Source organism: Heliangelus exortis, chromosome 5 (genome assembly GCF_036169615.1).
Source record: "Heliangelus exortis chromosome 5, bHelExo1.hap1, whole genome shotgun sequence".
Taxonomy (NCBI): Eukaryota; Metazoa; Chordata; class Aves; order Apodiformes; family Trochilidae; genus Heliangelus; species Heliangelus exortis.
The window spans coordinates 20,256,269-20,276,341 of NC_092426.1; the positions used below are offsets into that span (position 1 = coordinate 20,256,269).

The 20,073-nt window shown below is 39.5% G+C and overlaps 1 protein-coding gene across 4 annotated transcripts in view; it reads left to right on the forward strand.

Annotated features, from left to right (window-relative positions):
- The first annotated feature begins 9,859 nt into the window (after positions 1-9,859).
- DIO2 (iodothyronine deiodinase 2) overlaps positions 9,860-20,073 on the forward strand; it is a 73,156-nt gene continuing 62,942 nt past the window's right edge. For 3 of the 4 annotated variants that reach the window (XM_071745849.1, XM_071745851.1, XM_071745850.1), the window contains exon 1: positions 9,883-10,111. The gene's annotated coding sequence lies outside the window, so the exon portion shown is untranslated. Of the gene's footprint in view, positions 10,112-20,073 lie in introns of all 4 variants that reach the window. The other variant, XM_071745847.1, reaches the window with a different exon arrangement.

Genomic DNA, 20,073 nt, shown 5'->3' on the forward strand with positions numbered 1-20,073 from the left:
TTTCCATAGTTTCTCTTTTTTTTTTTTCCCTTGTAACAAGCATGCTACCAAGCTGAAGTTGTAAATTGAAGAGGCAGGGAGATATGAATCCTGAGAGCTATGTGGATTTGCATGCTCAGATCTGTAAGCAGGAAACAACAAATTTACTGCCACTGGGCTTCCAAAATGTCAGCACTTGGCTACCAGAGAAAGGCTTTGCCCATCCCTCCCTGCTCCCCTACTTCCAAGGAGAGGTTTTTGCAGAGTTGAAGCACCTCACAGCTGCGGTCCAAAACCAGCTTTGGAATAAAGTAAACCATTTCTATTTGTTTAGTTGTGCTAAACTAGCACACAGATTTTTAAAATTTTAAGTCATACTGTGAGTTCATGACTCGCATAAATCCTGAGATCCTCAGCAACTAGAATACCTAGAGGACAATGGTTCATGATGACTTTTGATGGGACATGTTCTTGTTAGCCATGAGGGGGCAATTTCTGCAGGCTTCTGAGAAAGAACACTGTGAGCTGGAGCCATGGGTAACAATAAACATATTGGATATGCACAGAGATTTTGGAATGGTCTCCCTTTCATTCCCTTCTCCCTGATGCTTTGTTAAGAGGAGAATGAGAAGCAGCCAGGTTTCCTTGGCAGAGTGATCCTTTTATGCACAGCTACCTGATGCATGTTGTCTTCCTACATGATGAGATTTCACAGCCGTAAGTGTGGAGATTATGGTGGGGGAGATGGAGAAGGGAACCTGGCTGGGTTGTGCTGCAGCAGTTCCTGACTGACACTGGGCTTTGGTGAAGCAGCTGGTATAGATTAGAGCAGCTCTTGGATTGCTGGATTACTTTCATCTATGGACGGGCTGGGCTGGCAAAGAAGTGGCCCCAGGATAAGAGAAATGTATTGGCTTTTTATGGACCTCAGCCTCCTCCTTAGTTACATCTAATGAACAATGGCACCACTGAGAATGAGGCCACACACAGTCTGGAGAGTTTTGGTTGTTTTTTTGGTTCTTTTTTTGTAGCTAGATCTTGGCAAAGTTTTCCCTCCAATACAGAATTTCATGGATTTCCTTTGTGAGAGTTGTGAAAATAAACAAATAAACCTAGTCTTGCAGCTGGAATGCTTCTGCCACTGTGAAATGAATTTGATTTCCATGAGTGGTGGTACCCCAGAGGTCCTGCTGCTGGGCCTTGTAACAGATACCCTCATGCTATCTGATACCATTTAGGTGTAGTTCTTCCAGTGAAGTGGTAACTATCTGGAATGAAAGTACATGGTGAAGGTGAGATACTAATTTTATTTATTTATTTATTTATTATTTTATTTTTGTTGGATCAGTAAGGACTTGGGCCACCAGAGCTAAAGTCAGACTTTGAGGAGTCTGTCTTTAGGAGATTGCCAGCTGTGTAGTTAGTATTGTCCACAGTAACTGTAACTGCTCAAAGTCTCCCACAGATTTGCTGAGCTGGCTGAGCCAGTTGTGTAATATTGAAGTGACAATGACAAAGGTTGTTACTTAATTTTTAAACCTTGTTCCAGTATAGCAGGTTTTCATGGCTGTAATATTTTCAGTGTTAGGAAGAATTTATTTATAATAATTTCATTTGGTGTTCATCCCTTAATTTTCTCTATTTAGAATTGCTTAGCCAGCTGGTCTGGCAACACAAATGCAATATTTTCTTTAGTATGTATGCCCCCACTCCTAGAAGTGACAAAATACTCATCTCCAGAGATGATGCACAAAAGAGCAAATAGGTTGTTTTGAATATTTGCTAAATATGAATAATGCCAAACATAACTCCATCTTTTATAGTCCATCTTATAGTTTATTCTAGTTCAATGAAATGTCATTAGTAAACAAGAGGGGGAAAAGAGGAAGACAGAGATTTGGGTATAAAATGTATAGGAAGCTTAAGCATAAACATCTATAGGTTAGGCTCTTCAGCTTTGCCCCAAAGCTCCTCTGTTTTATGTATTAGCAGTTTTTCCTCTGTCAAAGTGGCACACAAGGGTTTTATGTAGCCTGTCTATAACTAGCAGTAGGGTTATGGAGCAGACAATGTTAAAGTAGGTCACAGAATGGATGTATTTGAAAAGAGGAAGGACACAAGAAAATGTGAGGCTTTACTACAAGACCCCAGGAAAAAGGGCGACATGCACAGCCACACACTGAGTTTTTGAAGTCCACAGAATGCAACATCTCTTGAAAGCATCAGAAAAGCTCCAAGGGAGTGGGTGGCACCATGCTGGTGGCAGTAAGGACTAAAAGGTAGGGTCCCTTCTTCCACCTTCAAGGCTTCAGCAGATCTGCTAAAATATCCAATAAATCTCAAGGAAGAGCATGTGAATGGATTGATCACAGATGACTGAATGCCACTGCAGAGCTATATTCCTTTTCCTGTCCATGTATACCCAGGACTGGTCACATCTCTTTCCAGAGTGAAAAAACAGCCAGAAACCACAACATTTAATCATGTATTGCCTTTGCAGGATGTCTGAAAGAATTTCCAGCTATGATAGCTGTGATTTGACCTTCATCTGTTTTCCATGGCTTGATGAAAAGCATGATTTTCCAATACTTTCTCATTTTTATTTGTGGTCAAGCCAGCACAAAGATTGCACCTTCAACTTCCTGTTTTAAAATTCTTATTTTTAAATGTTTGGAAAGTGATGTAATGTGGAGAATTGGAGAAGAGAGCTTTTCTCAAGAACTTGAAAACTATGCTGGATACCAAGAATACAATGTATAAAAAAATACTGGTTTCCAGAGCCACAAGGGAGTACCAGACAGTAAAAAAAAAAAGGATTAGGTAGTCCATTTGCAAACTTGTGCACATACACTAGCACAAAGCATAAAGTTCGCTAAAGCAACTCATTTAGACCCTAATTTACTTCTACTGCAGCTTGCTGTTATCTACTCTGAAAGCTGTTGCTGGGAAAATTGAATCACCTCTGTGGCTTAAAATCCATAAGGTAAAAGTTAATCTCATATCAATACATAACCACAAGTAAATTATATATGCTGTCATTCATTCTGTTGCTGATGAGCTAGTTGCCTGACTGGTTTTGGATGGCTGAGGGGTCCCTCTCTAATGTTTTTAGATGATACGATAGGGAAGGCAGCCTCTGCCTGACAATTTCACCATTGCTTATGACTGTGTTAGAGCTCTTTTCAATTTGCTGGTCACCAGAAATATGCTCCGATGCCCACACTGAGACCTTTAATAAAGAGCAACTGAGACTGCCTTTAGCAGTTTCACTGAGTGAAAAACTGAAAGAGGAAGGCCCTCATGAAGCTTTATTTTTCTTTTGCTATTCTTATTACTCATCAGTGCCATTCCTTTGAGCTCCACAAAATGCATCATCAGTGTGAATAAAGCCTTTTAACAGCTCCATGAAGTAGTACACCATACCTCTGCCCCTCTGTTTCTGATGGAGACTGAAATATCAACAAGCAAATGGCTTACTAAGCAACTGTCTGAGATGCAGACATTCTCCTGTTTTCTCCTCGTGTGTTTTAACCTTGTGGCTTGCATCTAGTTTTCCAATATGTTAGTTATTGAAGGCTTGAGGCAAATCCCGTCAAAATCAGTGTGAGTCGTTCTGCTGGCTCTTATCAGGCTCTTTGTTCTTTGGTGTTATGGTAACAGTGTGACCCGTGGTTGACTTGTAATTATACACTTGAGGAGCAAAGAGTGAAGTTGATGCTTTATTCCAATAATAAGCTGAATGAATAGGGCAGGATTTACTGCAGCTGGCCAGCACTGATGGCTGTGAGTATTGTAGTGGCTGTGAGCATGCTCAGTCTTGTCTGAGTGGAAATTCTGAGGAAAAACTTACTCCACCAAGACTGAAACATACTTAATAGTGGGAATAAAAGGGATCACGTGATACAGGGTTGTCTGTCTCTGGGATGGGATTGTTTCCAGGCAAGAGATGAGGAGCCAGCTTATTGGAAGTTTGAGTCAGGACACAAGCTGCTGCTGAAAGGGCTTTTCTGCAGTCGTCTTCTGCACATCCAAGGAATCTCCTCTAAGGGAGAGAGAGGCTTTTTACCATTCTGTTTTCTCATTGCTGGTCTTCCAGTTCTTTGATTAAGTGAGTAAAATGTGGACCTACTTATATGCAATAGTGGCTCTAATCCCTTTAGATGCTGGGGATCCCCACTGAAAGCTCCCTACAGTGCGGGTGCTGTGTTCTTCCTCTCCCTTGTCTTCACCCTTGTCCACTGCATGTCCTACATAACCAAAAGTGATTACAAAGTTATGTCTGGATTTCTAGCACTGTTTTTTCTCTACAGATGAAAATTTTAACTATATGAAGGCTGTAAATTTTCCTTGTAGGTTTTTGAGGTAAACTGGTGTGTTTGACATGTCTATCCTCTTCTATTTGTGTTGCAGTATCACCTGGTAGTGCTAGGCCTCGTTCTCTGAGGTACTCTGGGGACAAAAAAGAGCAAGTCTGAGTACTTAAACATTTATAAGCCCTATGGTTATTTATATGTTTATAGTAGCTTTGCTTGTATTCTGTCTTAGATCAAAAAGTAGCTTCATATTAAAGTAGAAGCATAGTAGAAGCATGAGACCCTTTCTTTAGGGGTGGAGGAGTAAGAGACAAAAGCATGTGTGCACATACATCCTGATGATGGGATAAACTTCCATGTACCTTGATAGGCAGACACCGAAGTATAACGCTTCTTAGGTGTAAAAGCATCAAATAATCCAGGAAATATTCTTGTTCTCCATACAGCACTGTATCTAGAAGCACGTGAATACTTAGGGAATAGATATCTCCTATATGTGATTTGTTGCTCCTGTGGTGCTTTTACATAAACAATTAGCCCAGCAATCGTGTATGTGTGCATATCCATTATGAAATGAAGTAGATTCTCCTATTGCCTGAATCCAACAAAAATGAACATTTGGATGCAGACAGATAATATTCTGAAGCCTTGATTTTTGAATGATGTTAGCTTTCATTAAAAAATGGTACTGTTACAGTTCTTTCTCATCAGCTGAATTCCCCATAAATAAGAATCCTACTTAAAGCCAAATTCAACACTCATGGAACTCCAGAGATGAACTTGGCTCATAATACTATATAAAATTATTGTTATATGGACTTTTAATCTGGTTTCTTCCTCTTCATTTTTTCTCTGGTTGGGCTTTGCTCTTGGACACACTCTGCTGTATTATTCTATTGTTATAATTCGGTTCCAGTTACCCTCTTAGAAATGCTTTTGTTTCTGATTCTCATGGATTTAATTTTTTAAAAATGCACTTGGTGTATTATCATGACTTTGGTCACTAGACGTATTAGATATTAACACATATTTGCCAGTAATGTCACCAAATAATTCACCAAATAATTTTAAGTATTTCTTACATGCAGTATCAACATTCAGAAACAAGTAGAAAACAGCCTCTACAGTCCTAAAGCCCCAGGCACTTTTTCGTTTAGAAAGCTCAGTAGGAAATCTGACTTTGATATTTGACTTGTGGCTCTTGTTAACATTTGCTAACTTTATTCATCTTTCTTCTTACCTGCTCAGTGCTTCCTTATTTTTTATATTTAATGTTAATATTATGATTGTCATTAGCTAAACAAAAAATAGCTACTGCAGAATGAGTATTCCAATTAGGATTTGTCTTCTTTGTAGTAAACTATTCATTTGTAGCCTGAGAGAAAGCAAACACAGGGGAGAAGTAGGGGAGAAGCAGACTACTTTCTTGAATTCCAGCAAGGTAATTAATTTCTTTTTAAAGAAAATCTTCTGATTGATAGAGCTGCCAAAGAAGACACAAACACCTCTTTCCAAGTCATCCCTAGGAAGCTCTACCTTCCTCAGTCATTGCCATTTGTTTCATTTAGACAGATATGGATGGCACTCATTGTGTCAGAGAATTTTCTTTTTAATTTGGGACAAGGACCCTCTATTAGAGAAAAATTACAGTGAACATGTTACCATCTCAGTGGACTGTCTTTCACATTGTCTGATCTAATGATGGTACTTCAATTTTTCATGGAATACACTTGGAAATTCCAAGCAATTATGTAATTATTTTTCCAATTTTGCTGCTAATGACTGCAGAATTGACACACATTGTATTTTCTTACAGAAACTTATTTTTCTTTTGTCATTGATTAAAAATAAATAAATACAAATTATTATTATATTATAAAAAACCCAAAACAATTATTTTTTACACTGAGAGTAAATGGAAAGTTTAACAACTTACTAAAAACAGAATCTTGTTTTCTGTTTGTTACCTCTTGCTTAGTCCATTGTTGTGTAATTTCCAACCCCCACACCCTCAGCAAACACACAGCATGTCCTTTAACACTAGAGATTTTCCCAGGAACTTGTCTTGAGTATATTTTAAAATTTCTTTTTATGCTTTGTAATACACAGTCCCCACTGAGTAGGGACAACTATGGCACAAAGGTATCTTGTACAGGGAAGCAAATTCTATGAAATACTCTTCTATGAAGACAGGCTGAGAAAGTTGGGGTTGTTCAGCCTGAAGAAGAGGAGGCTCTGAGGAAACCACAGCAGCCTTCCAGTACCTGAAAGGGGAGGTAGGGGGCCACAGAAAAGCTCTGTGTGTGTGTGTGTGTGTATGTGTGTGTGTGTGTGTGTACTTTTTACATGGACATGTAGTGAGAGGTCAAGAAGGAATGGCTTTAAATTGAAACAGGGTAGATTTAGATATTAGGAAGAAATGTTTGGATTTTAGGAAGAGATTCTTTAGTGTGAAGGTGGTGAGAGAAGTTATGGATGGCTCATCCCTGGGAATGTTCAAGGCCGTGTTGGATGAGTCTTTGCACAACCTGGTCTAGTGGGAGGTGTCCCTGCCCATGGCAGGGGGGGTTGGAGCTGGATGATTTTTAAGGTCCCTTCCAACCCAAGCTGAACAAAGAACAGATAAGTTTTAAGTAAAGTCCCCTGAAGTCTTCTGACCTCCTCTTTGTATTCTCTTAATGCTACAGCAGTGCCATTAATTGCAGATCAGTAAGTGGATTGCACTGAGCATGTCAATATAAGCTCACAAGGTAGTTAAGAGGTCATTCTGCTGACAGTCTGGGGTGTGCAGGGATGATGTTGCTGTGTCACTGAACTCAAGCTCCACTCAGGGCTGTGTTTGGTTTGGCAATTCTAAGTTAGAAATGTGTACCTATTTAGGGGATTTATGTCTCTGTAATAGATACATGAAGGGTAAGAAAGAGAAGAGTGTATGTTGATTTACATCTCCCTAGAATTGCTCAGAAATACTTCTGCACTTGAGCCGTGGCACTAAATATGTGAACATAAATTCAGTTTTCCAACACATGCTCTGTTTAAAAACACTAAAACCAATTGCGCTAGACTTGCATGAATGGACATTAGGAGAAAGTTGGGTTGTTACAACCTGAAAATGTTCTGAGAGTAAGTCTATAAATTCACTGATCCAGCATGCTTCTAAAACAATAGCAGTAAAGAGTAAATTATTTTAATGAGAAAACATGATCATTCTTTATATTATAGCTCTGGGCCTGGCTCACTGTGTTTGCATCTCATACATTTCTGCAATTTGATACAGACAGTAAAACTTGTCCTGAAGTATTTACAGAAGACCAAAACATTAAAATAAACAAAAAAGATGGTATTTTGTAGCCCTTTATTCTTAGCCTTTTTCAGGCTGTCATAAGCTAAAATCACTTCCTGTTTAATACAGCCTTATACATATAAATTCAACATTTGCCTAGGGTCACACTCAGGATTGTTGCATAATTCGACTTTTTCATAACTAAATTTTTTCTGAAACTTTTTACTGTCAGGCAAAATTCTACTGGTTATCTTCCATTTCAAAACACCCACAATGTAGTTCTCCCTCCCACCCTTACATTCTGGAGAATATGTAAGGACCACTTCTAAAAGGCACACTATACATAATTGAGTTGTCATTATCTTTTCAGGTTACACCTTAAGGAGGTGGATAAGTTTGCAGCAGTGAGGTTTATGTGGCAGGAAGGTTTGCCTAAAAAAGTCAGTAAAAATCTCTGGAGTCATTTAAAGCTGGGAAACTTCTTGAGTAAATTTCTCGCTTGTTAAGGCAACTACTCTACCCTGGTTTTATGTCAACCTGCAGGAGCCCTGTCCCATCAGTAGAGCTCCCATTGCTCCTGGACAAGGCTGTTGTACCTGCTGGCTCTGATCTATCCCTCAGTTCAGCCTTTTTGAGCTGCCTGCATGCAGAAGGTCTACTCAGTTTCCCCAGTCATGCCATATTCCTCAAAAATGCCAGCAAGCATGCAGAAAGGCTTTGCATGAAAACAAACAAACAAAAAATCCCAAACAGCCATTTGCTTCTTTTAAGGCTCCACAAAAAAACAAGACAAGAGTTTCAGGTCCCACCCTTAAACAAGATCCAGGCCTCACTAACAGAGCCAGGCCTCATTTTAAATATGATTTGGCAAAAGGAACACAGACAGGAAAGTTTCCTGCAGCTAGTTTGTTTCAGTGGTGACCTTTATCTTTCTCCAAATGAAAATGAAAACTCTTCCTACGCTGCATGACCTCTGGTGAGGTTTAGCCAGTTGCATCATGATGAGAGGATGTTATATATCAACATCTGTTTCTGCTGTGTCCGTTTCCCATATGTGTCTTTCCAAGTAACAAAATTCTCCTCTGTTTATCTTTCTCCCCCCCATTTTAGCTCCTTCTTAATTCAGTTGTTTTGTTGTTTCTTTTTTTTTTTTAATTGCACTTCATCTCTCCTTCTCTCTCTCAGTGGTGTGACAGTGAGAAGGAAGCTGTACACAAGAGAGAGGAATGAAGACACTTGCTTTTGCTCTTTCCCCAGTTTCACAGTTTTTTGCAGTGTAACTTGTTACTTCTGCAATGGCTTTCCCAGGCTGCAAGTGTTATAATGGAGTCCATGTTAAAACTTTGGTGCAGAAGGCATGGCCTTACATGTGTTCTTGATAGGAGGGGGTGAGGGAGCAGCTTTTTAGAAGCAGTTGGTGAGAATTTGGCTAAGAAAACATTAACTCTCCACTGAGAATGAATAAACTTTTAGTATGAAGCAGCATGACAAATTCAAGTCAGAAATTTGATCTTTTCCCTGCATTCTCTCTTTTAATCTAATTCTTTATTTAATTCTTCTTTCCAGTAGCTACTGCCCTTAGAAAACATTGTGCTTGCAAAGTCTCTGTTTGTGTAAAGAGCACTGATTTCAGCTATTATTTCTCCGATAGCTGAGTAGGATATAATATCCTCAAAGTTAAACATACCATGCAGAATACAAGCACAGCATGTACAAGTCTTAAAGATACTGTCATGGCAGATACTGAAACTGATGCTTAATGACAATATTGTCACCCGTTGTTATGTTCTAAAAGCTGTATCTCTAAGAGAGATCTTCAGAGTATGAGGACCTTTACTGCACTATGGCTCTTCTTTATATACAAAACAGTCTACTGTGTACATGATTTTTTTTAATAATTGTTATTTTGATACCTTTTTCTTGCAGATGAGGTCCTTTTTTGCTTGTTACATGGAGTCTTGTATAACCTCTGCCTTTGCAACAACAGCTGCTGTTCTACAGTCTGCCCTTCAGACATGACGAATCTCTGAATTTTTTTCTGGGAAGGGAGAGGAGTGAGAAACCTCTTGTGATCCAGCAGTACGTTCCACTATTATTTCACTACTGACAGAAGAAAGACAAGGACAGTACTTGGGAGCACTGACTGTTGCTTTTTTATGCCTCCTGGATAAGGACTGCCCATCTGCTTGTGTAGTGCACAGCACAGTAAAGCCCCAGTTCTGAGACTTTTTGGCACAAATATAGGATGAGTAGTTAATAGTAAATCTGCCATGGAGCATGACTCAGCCTTAGTAGTAAGATAAGCAGATGGAACAAAATAGGTCTCTTTGGTCTCGGGTTTATATATACCTCAGATTCTGAGCTGAATTCAACCCTGCAGCATGACATCCAAGCAAGAACATGTCATCAGATCAAAAGATTTGTGAATCAAAAGCAAGCCATGTGTAACTGAAGTTTGTATCTAGAAAAATTATTTCCTAAGCGTCAGAAAGAGTCCTGTGAAGCACTGATGTATATGGACAGCTGTAACTTACAGGTAAGGTCACAGTGAAAAAAAAGCTTTTATGATTTCTTGAGTTAAGAAATTTGGTTCTGGTAAGGTTCCCTTGATGTGTTTGTTGACAGCCAAGAGCACAGGCAAACATGTGATGATGAGATTTAAAGAAAACAATGATATCTGAAATTGGAGCTCACTGCAAGTGCCAACTGGAAAAAACTAGAGCTCTGCAGAACTGCCACCACAAGTCCACTTAAAATGCAAGGTGAACCCATTAACTAGTGCCTTTTGGTAACCTCCAGATTGGTTCTTCCCGGTATTGAAAGAATTGGTTGTAACTATTTTAGAAACGAGGATTTATAAAAGCATCTTTGCCTGTAGAAATGTTTGCTCACTTCCAAGGAAGGAATCATGAATGGGTGCAAGGGGTTCACCCTGTCTCTCTGCAACAGAATGTTGACAGAAGAGCAGAAATGTGACACAGACTGGTCTTGTATGACATCCTTCTCGGACCTGAGGAACACGTTCATGCCCAGTGAGAAAGGTTGAGCACAGAGCTCTAATAGGACACACAGCTGTTTCAATATCAGGATTGCTTCAATCATCAGGATTTTGATTGATTGTTTGATTATTTCAATCATCAGGAAGCCCAGATAAGAGGATTCATTTTGCCCTTTCTCACACCTGTTTCCGTGACTGCATCTATCCAGATGAGCAGTGGTGTTAATGTTTCTTAAGCAATTTTTTTTTCCCCCAGGAGATATTCTTACCCACAGTGTGAATACCTGTGGTAGAGCAGCTGAAAAGATGTAGCAGTCTAGGCATGACACAGGTTTATTCTCACAAAAGCAGAAATGCTGAGTCTTCCTATTCTAAAGGCTGTAAAGGGAAAACTGCTCAATGTTGAAGTAGCAGGACCAGCAGGACTCAGCTGTGCTTTTATAAATACATGTGCACCTGCTTTTGGTGGAAACTCTAATGCATTTAAAAACTGTTTGCAGTGCTTCTGGGGGAGCTAAACCTGTCCATGTGGGTGTTGGGTTTTTTTAAACAGCAGCAGGAGATTTTAATCGTGCTGCAGATTTCATGCTTGAAAGAATTCACAGAATGTCCCATCCTCACTCTTCTTAAGAGCTAGAAAAAGTTAGGCTTAACTGGTCTAGTGTTGGGGAAGGTATAGAAAAATCTCTATCCAGCAACCAAACAAAGGTTCATCCAAATGAAAAGAAAATTAATGTCTAAGGATGAATTGGAAAAAATTGTAGTTTTCATCTCATCTTTTTAAATTAGCTTCTGGTGAGAGCCTGAAAATTGAGTTTCTAGAAGCATTAGGAAGTAAATATCTTCACTTCTCAGTTTCCCTATTACACGATGAGTTAGGGTGATGAAATACCCAGAGTTCAAGGCACCAAAATTCAGCTGATGGCTGTATTGGGTGGTTGTTAATCTGGCTTACTATAGTGGACTTAGAAAAATTAACTGTTCAGACTTACTCTTTTCTCCTTGAAATGACCAGCTATTCAGAGATTTATATCATATGTGGTTACTTCTCTCATTAACTCAGCATCACCTTTTCATCTTTTCTTCCCATATGTCCACTTGTCTGTGGTAAAGGCATGAGATTTTTTTCACTGTGAGGGTGACAGAGCACTGGAACAGGCTGCCCAGTCAGGTTGTGGAGTCTCCTTCTCTGGAGACATTCAAAACCCAGCTGGACCCATTCCTGTGTGACCTCCTGTAGGTGACCGTGCTCTGGCAGGGGAGTTGGACGAGATGATCATTTGAGGTCCCTTCTAACCTCTAACTTTGTGATTCTGTGTGTGAATAAAGAATTAATACTCTCTTCTCCCACCCCACTTGATACAGTTTTGCATCTTACTCAATACCAATGATTGCAAAATTTCAAACAACGATCCCTCAAGTTACTCCTGGATGCCTGAGGCTTCAGAGAAAGGCAGCACCCATGTCACATCTTCATGCCTTCTGTTCACAGTTCGGTGTTTTGGCTTCTTTGGAACACAGAACTAGATTTCATCTCTGATTTTTGGTGATCTGCTGAAAAAACAATGCATAATATGTTACTCCTGATTTTCTGTTGACTGCAGGAGAGCACTACGTGAGAAAGCAGAATGAGTGAGAAGGTGGTAATAAAAGAGCTGGGATACCTGTTTCATAGTATAGGAAGTGGCAAGAGCACATTTTATGAAACTGCTTCATGTTCCTCATGTTTTTCTTTGTCACATCTGTACTTTTCATCACATTGTTCTATCCCAGAACAACATACTTTTTCTTTTGCTTGAAAGTTTGCTTTGTTTCTCTCTTCCAATCTTTTCATTAAATGCATTTATGGAAGTTGTTTATAGGAGACATTTTTTGTTGGCATCTCCTTTAAGCATCTGGCCAGATGTGAGATAGGATTAGACTCAGTGGGCTGTAAAGCACTTTTACAGCTAAATTCAGGGCTGGGAAGAAGTGTGGTATTTATGGAATGTAAACAAGCAACAGAAGTCAGCAAGGCAGAAAGAATGATTAGGAATTTGGTCACAGAAGTCTAAACTGGGAGCCTAGGAAAGCATTTATCAGCTCCTAAATCCAATCACATTTAGGGCAAGAGTGAAATATGCAACAGCTGCTGGTTGTGGCAAAAGAAACAGCTGAATATAGCTTACAGCCTCTATGAGGGATATAGTCAAAACCCAGTTTAGATCCAGCCAGAGACAGCAACCTAGTATAACAAAAGCATAGTTACAGTTTCATTGTGCCTTTTGTCCTCAGATGTGAGCTTGACTTCTGTTAAATCAATCCACCTAATCTACCTTTGCCTCAGGCTACTTTTTTGTGAAGGAGGTTGTGGTTTATGTTTTTTCCCTTTAACAGTGCATTCAGATTTACAATGATGGGGCACAAATTGCTAGGGATAATTCCAGTCAAGATTTGTTGAACTAGAGTGAAGAACAAAGTACATTCAAAGTATCTGAAGAAATGAAGCACCATCTGTGCATCAGATGAGAACCTGGCCCATTCTTTATAAAAACCATTTCATAAATGGGCAGAAAACCAACATATAAGTCACCTGCCTCTAGCTGTCTTCTTATTGTTGCCCATTAGCTCAGTCCTTTCAGCATAAGTTCTCCCTGCTAGAAGCACCCAGTGCTCCAAGTAACAAATGAGATGTTGAAATAATTAAAAAAAAAAAAAAAACCCGAATGAGAAGTCTGGCATCTGAGACCTGTATTTTTGCAGAAGTTTTGACCAGTTTGTAATAGTGTTTCAAGACTGACACTAACAGATTTAAATGTACTTGGATCTGCTTATAAAATTTAAGCCACTCTTGAAGTTGTGGGCATTAATTAAATGGTTTGTTATAGTGGGAGTTATATTGATCCAGGTGCTGCTTTCCATGAGATATGCTATTGTGCCTGGCCCGAACTAACCTGAATAACTCCAGCAGATTTGACTAGGTTATAAAATAGGTCTCTGCTATTTATTAAAATGCTTGACAGCACATCTTTGGCTCTTCCTAAACCTCTGAAGAGGATTCCTGAATGTAACTTTTCCATCCATGCTATAGCTGACAGCTTTTCCCCTTCCTTCGATATTACTTTTAACTCTTTCTGCATCATTACCCATCCTACAGACAAATGCTCAAAACTTCTGATTTAGTTGAGAAAGAGAAATACAGTGATATGAAATGGCTCAGAGGTCTCCTTTATTGCTGCATATTGAAAGAAGTTATACAAATTAGAGCAAGCAATTTTGAGGGAAACAAAGAAAAATTATTCATGTCCTTGTTCTGCATTATTTGCTCTCTAACCATTAGTAAATTAATACATTTGGTAGTAACACAGCCCTGCATATTTTGCAAACATAGATCCAGTCCTGTGTTTATTTTATGCCCAAATTGCCCTTGATCTAAACAGGAGTTTGGAATTTTCTAGGAATGTGGGGGCAAACAGTCATGTAAGACGTGCTCTCTTGACATGGGTTACAACTGAGATAAGACCAGACCAGAAACCTCGTAAGTGTAAATAATGTACACAATCGCAGTAGCATTTTTTCCCAGTTTCTTTCTGAAACATTTTTTCTAAGACCTCTTCTTCATTTATTTATAGTTGAAATTGTCAGCATCTACTGGATAGGCTTGAACTATATTTTCTGTCTTAATTTTTCAGTTGGTTTCCAAGGAAAGATAGTTGTGTCTATTTGCAGAGTACAAAGCACTGTTCCTTTGTGGCTTTGTGCTCTGTAATCTGTGCTTGTACCAGTTCATTTTGATTCTCTTGAAATGACTGTTTAAGTTGTAACCAATCCCCAAAGCCACTCTCAAATAACACACTCTGCAGTGCAACCTTTTCTTCCCCTTTTGCTGCTCCATTTTCCAAGACCAGCTTGGCATTCTGCTTCCTGTCATGTTGCCCAAGTGCTGTATCACTTCTTACAGTCTCTGGGCAGGTGGGACTTCATTTGTCACACTCTGCCAACGCAGGCTGGGACACAGAAATCTCTGTCCCTCAGTTCTTGAAGGTTCTGGGTTCTATCCCTAGTGCTGCTTACTCATGAATTTGAAAAGTAAAACATAAAAAAGACAGCATGCCAAGTCAGAAATAATAAAACACAGTCACTGTTAAATAATGTGCCCTACAAGAGCTATGAGCAGGTTTCTATAGGTGTCAGCAGCTTCAAGAAATATTGTGTTGAAGTACTATAAATCCTTTCTTAAAAGAAACATTTATGGTTTGAACACAAGCCAGAGCTATATTCTTTTTTTTTCCTCAGGCAACAAAATAAAAGTATAAGTTCTTATATCATATTTTGAAGATTATTCCTCTCAACTTGCAAACACCCAGGCATGTTTTGGAACATGAATTGATAAAATATTTTTGAACTGGGGAGAAAAACAAAGACCCACAAGAAACATAATAACCATGTGTATTATCTGTGCAATAAACAGAAAACTAACAAATGGTTTCACTGGAAGTTTGGCCAGCTTCAGGGGTCTCAGTTGCAGATATCTAACATGAAGCTGAAAACTGTCACAGAGCAACTCTGAGCCTCTTGAAATCCACCAGTAAGTCCAGACGGGTTTAACAAATGTGAAGGCCACTGGAATGTGGTTGTCTGCATTGCTCTTTCCAGGCTCTGCAGCCAGGCCTTGCTTGATGAGGAACTCCAATGTGCAGCCCTTGCACAGACATTGGTGGATGGGTCTCACTGACCATGCAGTGTAGCTCTGTGCTGTCATTCTCTGGTTATGCATGGTGAAATCAGCTGTGGCCACTGCAATTCAGTTAGCACCAATTTTAAATTAATTGGGTGCTGTGTGCTCACCAGCACTTCGCTACTCTATTCTTGGATGATTTCTGGGCAACCTCCAAACTCTGAACATGGTGGGGAAATCCACCCCTGGAAGGAACCCAAGCTCCCTGGCACAGTGTCTCAGACCCTGAGAAAGAGCTCTGGCTTCCCTCTTGGACCCGGTTTCTAACCGCAGACTAAGCACAGGAACATGTGCATAGTTCAGCACCTATCTTGAGCATCCCCCTGCCTTTTCCTTGACTCTAGGCACTGCAGCACTCTCTTATCCTTTATACTGCTGGCATACTGACAAACATTAAAAAGAGCAGCAAATATGGTGCATAGAACATATATAAGGAATATATGGCATATATAACCTTGCATTAGATTTCAATGAGTCCCTAAATGTAAGTGTCTCCATCCATATGACTGTTTTTCTAAAAATGAAAGAATTCACACTGCTGGTGGAGCGAGAGAGTCCGATGCCACCTCATGGCCTGTGGATGACTAAGCGCCTCTCATCTTAGGTAACTGCTGTGTTGAACACATGCTCTTGGAGCCAAACTTTTAAACCACACAGAAGTTAAATAAAAATGTTGTATACACATGGAGTTTTATCACATGCATCTGGAGCCAATCAAACATTTCCCTAATGAAATGTATAATGGCAATCCAAGGACAAGTTTTAAAAATACGCAGACGTTTTAGGAAACGTCTTTGATGGAAAGCCAGTTTTCCAACCACTGGAAAATGACAAATATTAGCTTGCTATCCTTAAAGGTGGCACATGGTTGAGTTAGCAATTTTAAACAGGGTTCATCAGCTCTGAAGGAAATACTATCAGTACTGCTAACAGATTTAATGAGTGTGGAAGGGAGGGATGTTACTGAAATGCCTAACTCATTTAGGACTAAGAACAGTTAATGAGCTCCTGACATAGGAGGTCTTGTTCCAAGTAATTTCTCAGAGTTCCTGGAGTATATTAGCTTTAGTCCATTCCCACTGGAGTCAACGGAAATGCCACCACTACTCTGTGTGAGAGCAAGGCTGACCCATTATATACTACCTTATTGTTTATGAGATGTCAGTATTTTGGGATTCTTGTGTTTATTTTGAGATTGAACATGGGAAGTTATGAGGTTTGTTTCTGTTTTGCTGTTTCTTATGTCTGTACCAAAATATAAACAGAGGCAAAATGTAACATCCAAGATTTTATTTCATTCATCATGGATCCTTTTAGCCTTGAAGGCCTTCACCTGAAAGAAGAAGAAATGTTGTTTTGGCTTTCCTTAACTGCTTTGATGCTGAAAACTTTTGTGATTTCCAAACAATGCTTTACTATAAAAAGCTCAATCAAATGGAAGATACTCTGGAAATGTCAGAAATAGTAGTTACATATTGCCAGCTGCAGTCTGGTTTTTGTCCCATATGTCAGGTTCCTTGGGTAGACTTGAAGAAATGTAATTATATTGATATAAAGGGAAGAAACAATGGGACTATGAAGAGAATATAATAGGCCTTAGGGTGAATCTTATTTTCTTGAAAATTGTTTCCTTTTATTAGTGCTTCTTACATAGAATTTTATGTGACCAGCCCCAGTTTGATTCTCCTGAACAGAAGTTTTCTGCAGCTAAAAAGCTATGGCATTGTGACAGTAGAGGCAGATCTGTCTGTCTTTAGCAGAGCTTCCCTGATCTCCTTCATGTGTTCAGATGTTGAATGAAGCACCAGTTTCCACAATACTGTCACTATTTATTGCATCTGTGGAGTTACTGAGACATCTTGAAAGGACACATTATTTGGGAAAAGTTGAGTTGCCACCTTCTTATAACCTAGTCCAATGTCAATGTGTCTTTTGAGGAACATTCAAGTACTGTCATTCATGTCTGAAGATCAGTTAATCCCCAGAGATTAGGTAACCACACCAATAAAACAGGTAATAGAAAAATCAGAAGAAACAAATTATAAAGTCTATTCTGCTGCTCAGCAGAAAACAATCTTTCCCACCATAGTTTGGGAGGGCTAATTTGTGTCACTACAAAGCAGTGCATATGTTAAAAAAATTAAGTGATTACCAACACAGAACAGAATTATAGCATAAGAGCCTTTGTACAAGTTCTGCTGTGTGGCTGAGTAGCACAACAGGCATGTAGATGTGGAGAAAGTGATGTATGCCATTACAGAGCCTGAAGGGAAAAATACTAATTCCTTGCTAAAGTACATAAGTGGTAGGAAAATATTTTTATGAAGAAAATATCAAAACTATTTACAGAGTTTGGAACTCAAGAAAGACACTGTTGTAATGATGGAATGAAAGAGTACAAATTACCTGAGACAACACAGTTCTAGTGAAGAACACAAATGGGGAAATTTAGGAGTGGTTCTAAGTTCAAAAATACTCCCAGCATATGCAGAACAGGAACAGACCAAAACAGATGATGAGGTCTGAAAGGTAGACACGCCTGCTGACATTTTTCTATCTGCCAATTTTTTCTGAACTTATAAACAATCAGCAGGTGGGGCAAACACCACAGTTTCTACTTTCATCACCCACAGAAAAAGTTGCTCTGTAAGAAGCTCTGAGACCTAAGAAGCACTGAAATTCTGGTGGGCTTGGAATGAAATACAAACATGACTGCTTGTGGTTACTAAAGTTTTCATGACACTTCTTGTCATGAAAGAAGTGAGCAGAAGTGTTGGCACCAGCAGGCTGGCTGGTGCCAGCAGGGATAGGCACTTTATGTGGCCCTGAAAAGACTCAGCTGTTTCAGTTCTGTGCAATATGCTCATGGATCAGAAACCCTTAGCATGTATCATGCCCAATTAAACAGATGCAAAGTTGTTAGGTGTTTACCAAGGATACACACATTAATGAGACAGAGAGAGAAGCTACAATCGGGATGTGAAGAACCTCAGAGCTGTATGGTGCCCACAGCTTACACAGTCTGCATAGCTCTTTGGACCCCTTTCAACACAAGAAAGTTCATTACACCTCTAGAAGGATATACTGAAGTGGATGCTTGCTTCAGGAGGATGGAAGAAGGAAATTGCAATGGAAAGTTGGACTGCTATTCTAACCCCATTTGTGTTAATGGCAAAGGGACCTGCAATTTAAATAATTTAAGATATTGCCTTTAATTGGTTCTGGTTACACAATCTTCTTTTAATGTCTTTCCTCCCACAGTTACTCTGAAGGCATGTGCTCTAATGAGAAAATGTTCTGTCCATTTTATTAAGGACAGAGTGTTAGCCATGAAGACAGTTCCCATAAAAATCACCACAAAGAGGTGGATTAAATCACAAACAGCCAAGGGCTCCAGCTGCTGGGGTCGTGTGATTATCAAGCTTCTGTCTTTTGTTTGGGAGAAAAGAAAAAAAAAACTTTAAAAACACAGCTACCATGTACCTGAGGAAGCAGCATTTGAAAACACAAACAGCCCTGAGAGGAAAAAACTGGATTTAGTACAAAACCAATTCTAGATTCATTAGCTAAGTCAATGCAACAACCCTCTCCTTGCAAAAAAGTGCCTTCAAGTGTTTGGCCTATACACATTCCCTGCCCCTCCCCCTTCCAAATTTCAGAATTTAACTGAGGTGCTTCAGCTGAGGCTACTTATAGGTACTGGCCCAGAGGTCAGGAGCAAAGTAATCAAGCTCCATTCTATTCCAGGAATACACGAAATAGCCAAGATTTTCCTCCTGACCTGCTGTGGCTCCTGATCATGCTTTGTCACTCCTGAAACTCAGGTAGGCACGTGGCAGCTGTCACTGCTTGTCCCAGGCAATTATACTGCCTGCAGAAATCCCTTGCAGTGAGCTCTCCTCCCTCCACACCCTGGTTTAGAGCCTTGGCTCAGCATGGGCTGTGAGTGAAAGTAATTGGAGCCAGCAGTTTCACAGCAACTCAATCCAAGAAGCTTCTTATTTTATTTTTTTTTTCAGGGACTTGTTAATTTAGAATATTTCCCCTTCATTTAATCTCTTCTGCTTACAAAAGAAAGTCTTGTTGGCAATTCACTGTAAAAAGAGATGGGAGAATCCAGTCTGGATGGTTATACTTGAGGAGTCCAATCTGGATGATTATAGTGGGTTGCCACTAGTGGCCCATATGGGCCTAAGACACTGTAAAATAGAAAGGTTAACCAAAAGTATGTGTTGCTTCATATCAGAACCTTGTTACATCACTTAAGGTCTTATCAATAGGAAGAGCCTGACCTGAGCTCTTGTAGGTAAAGTAAAATTACAGTAAGTAAATTACAGTAAGTAAAAATTACAGTAAGTAATAAAATGAGGGAGAAGATAGGAACACCCCTATTGTCACTCTAGAGAGCGTGGGGACTTGAAAAATGACCTTTGCCATTACACCTCACTAGGAAAAGAAAACCATTCTGGCCTGGGAGGGAAAGGGATCCTTTGACAATAAAAATGCATAAAAATTGCAAATTCTGTGGCTGTCTCAAGAGACCAAGCAGTCCTCTTCCAGTCCTAATAGGCACTCCTGATGAGAAGTTCTCTTTTCCTCCCCACAGCAAAAGGTTAAGGCATGAGCATGCTTGTTTCCCCAACAGTAAGGTGAATTAGTGTACCTGGTTCTTGGATGGGAAATTTGTTTTTGTGCTTATATGTCTACATATGTGTGGTTATGTGTGTATATAGAATGGCTGACATTTTGCTGCAGAGCTTGAAAGGTTTAATACCTGTAGAGA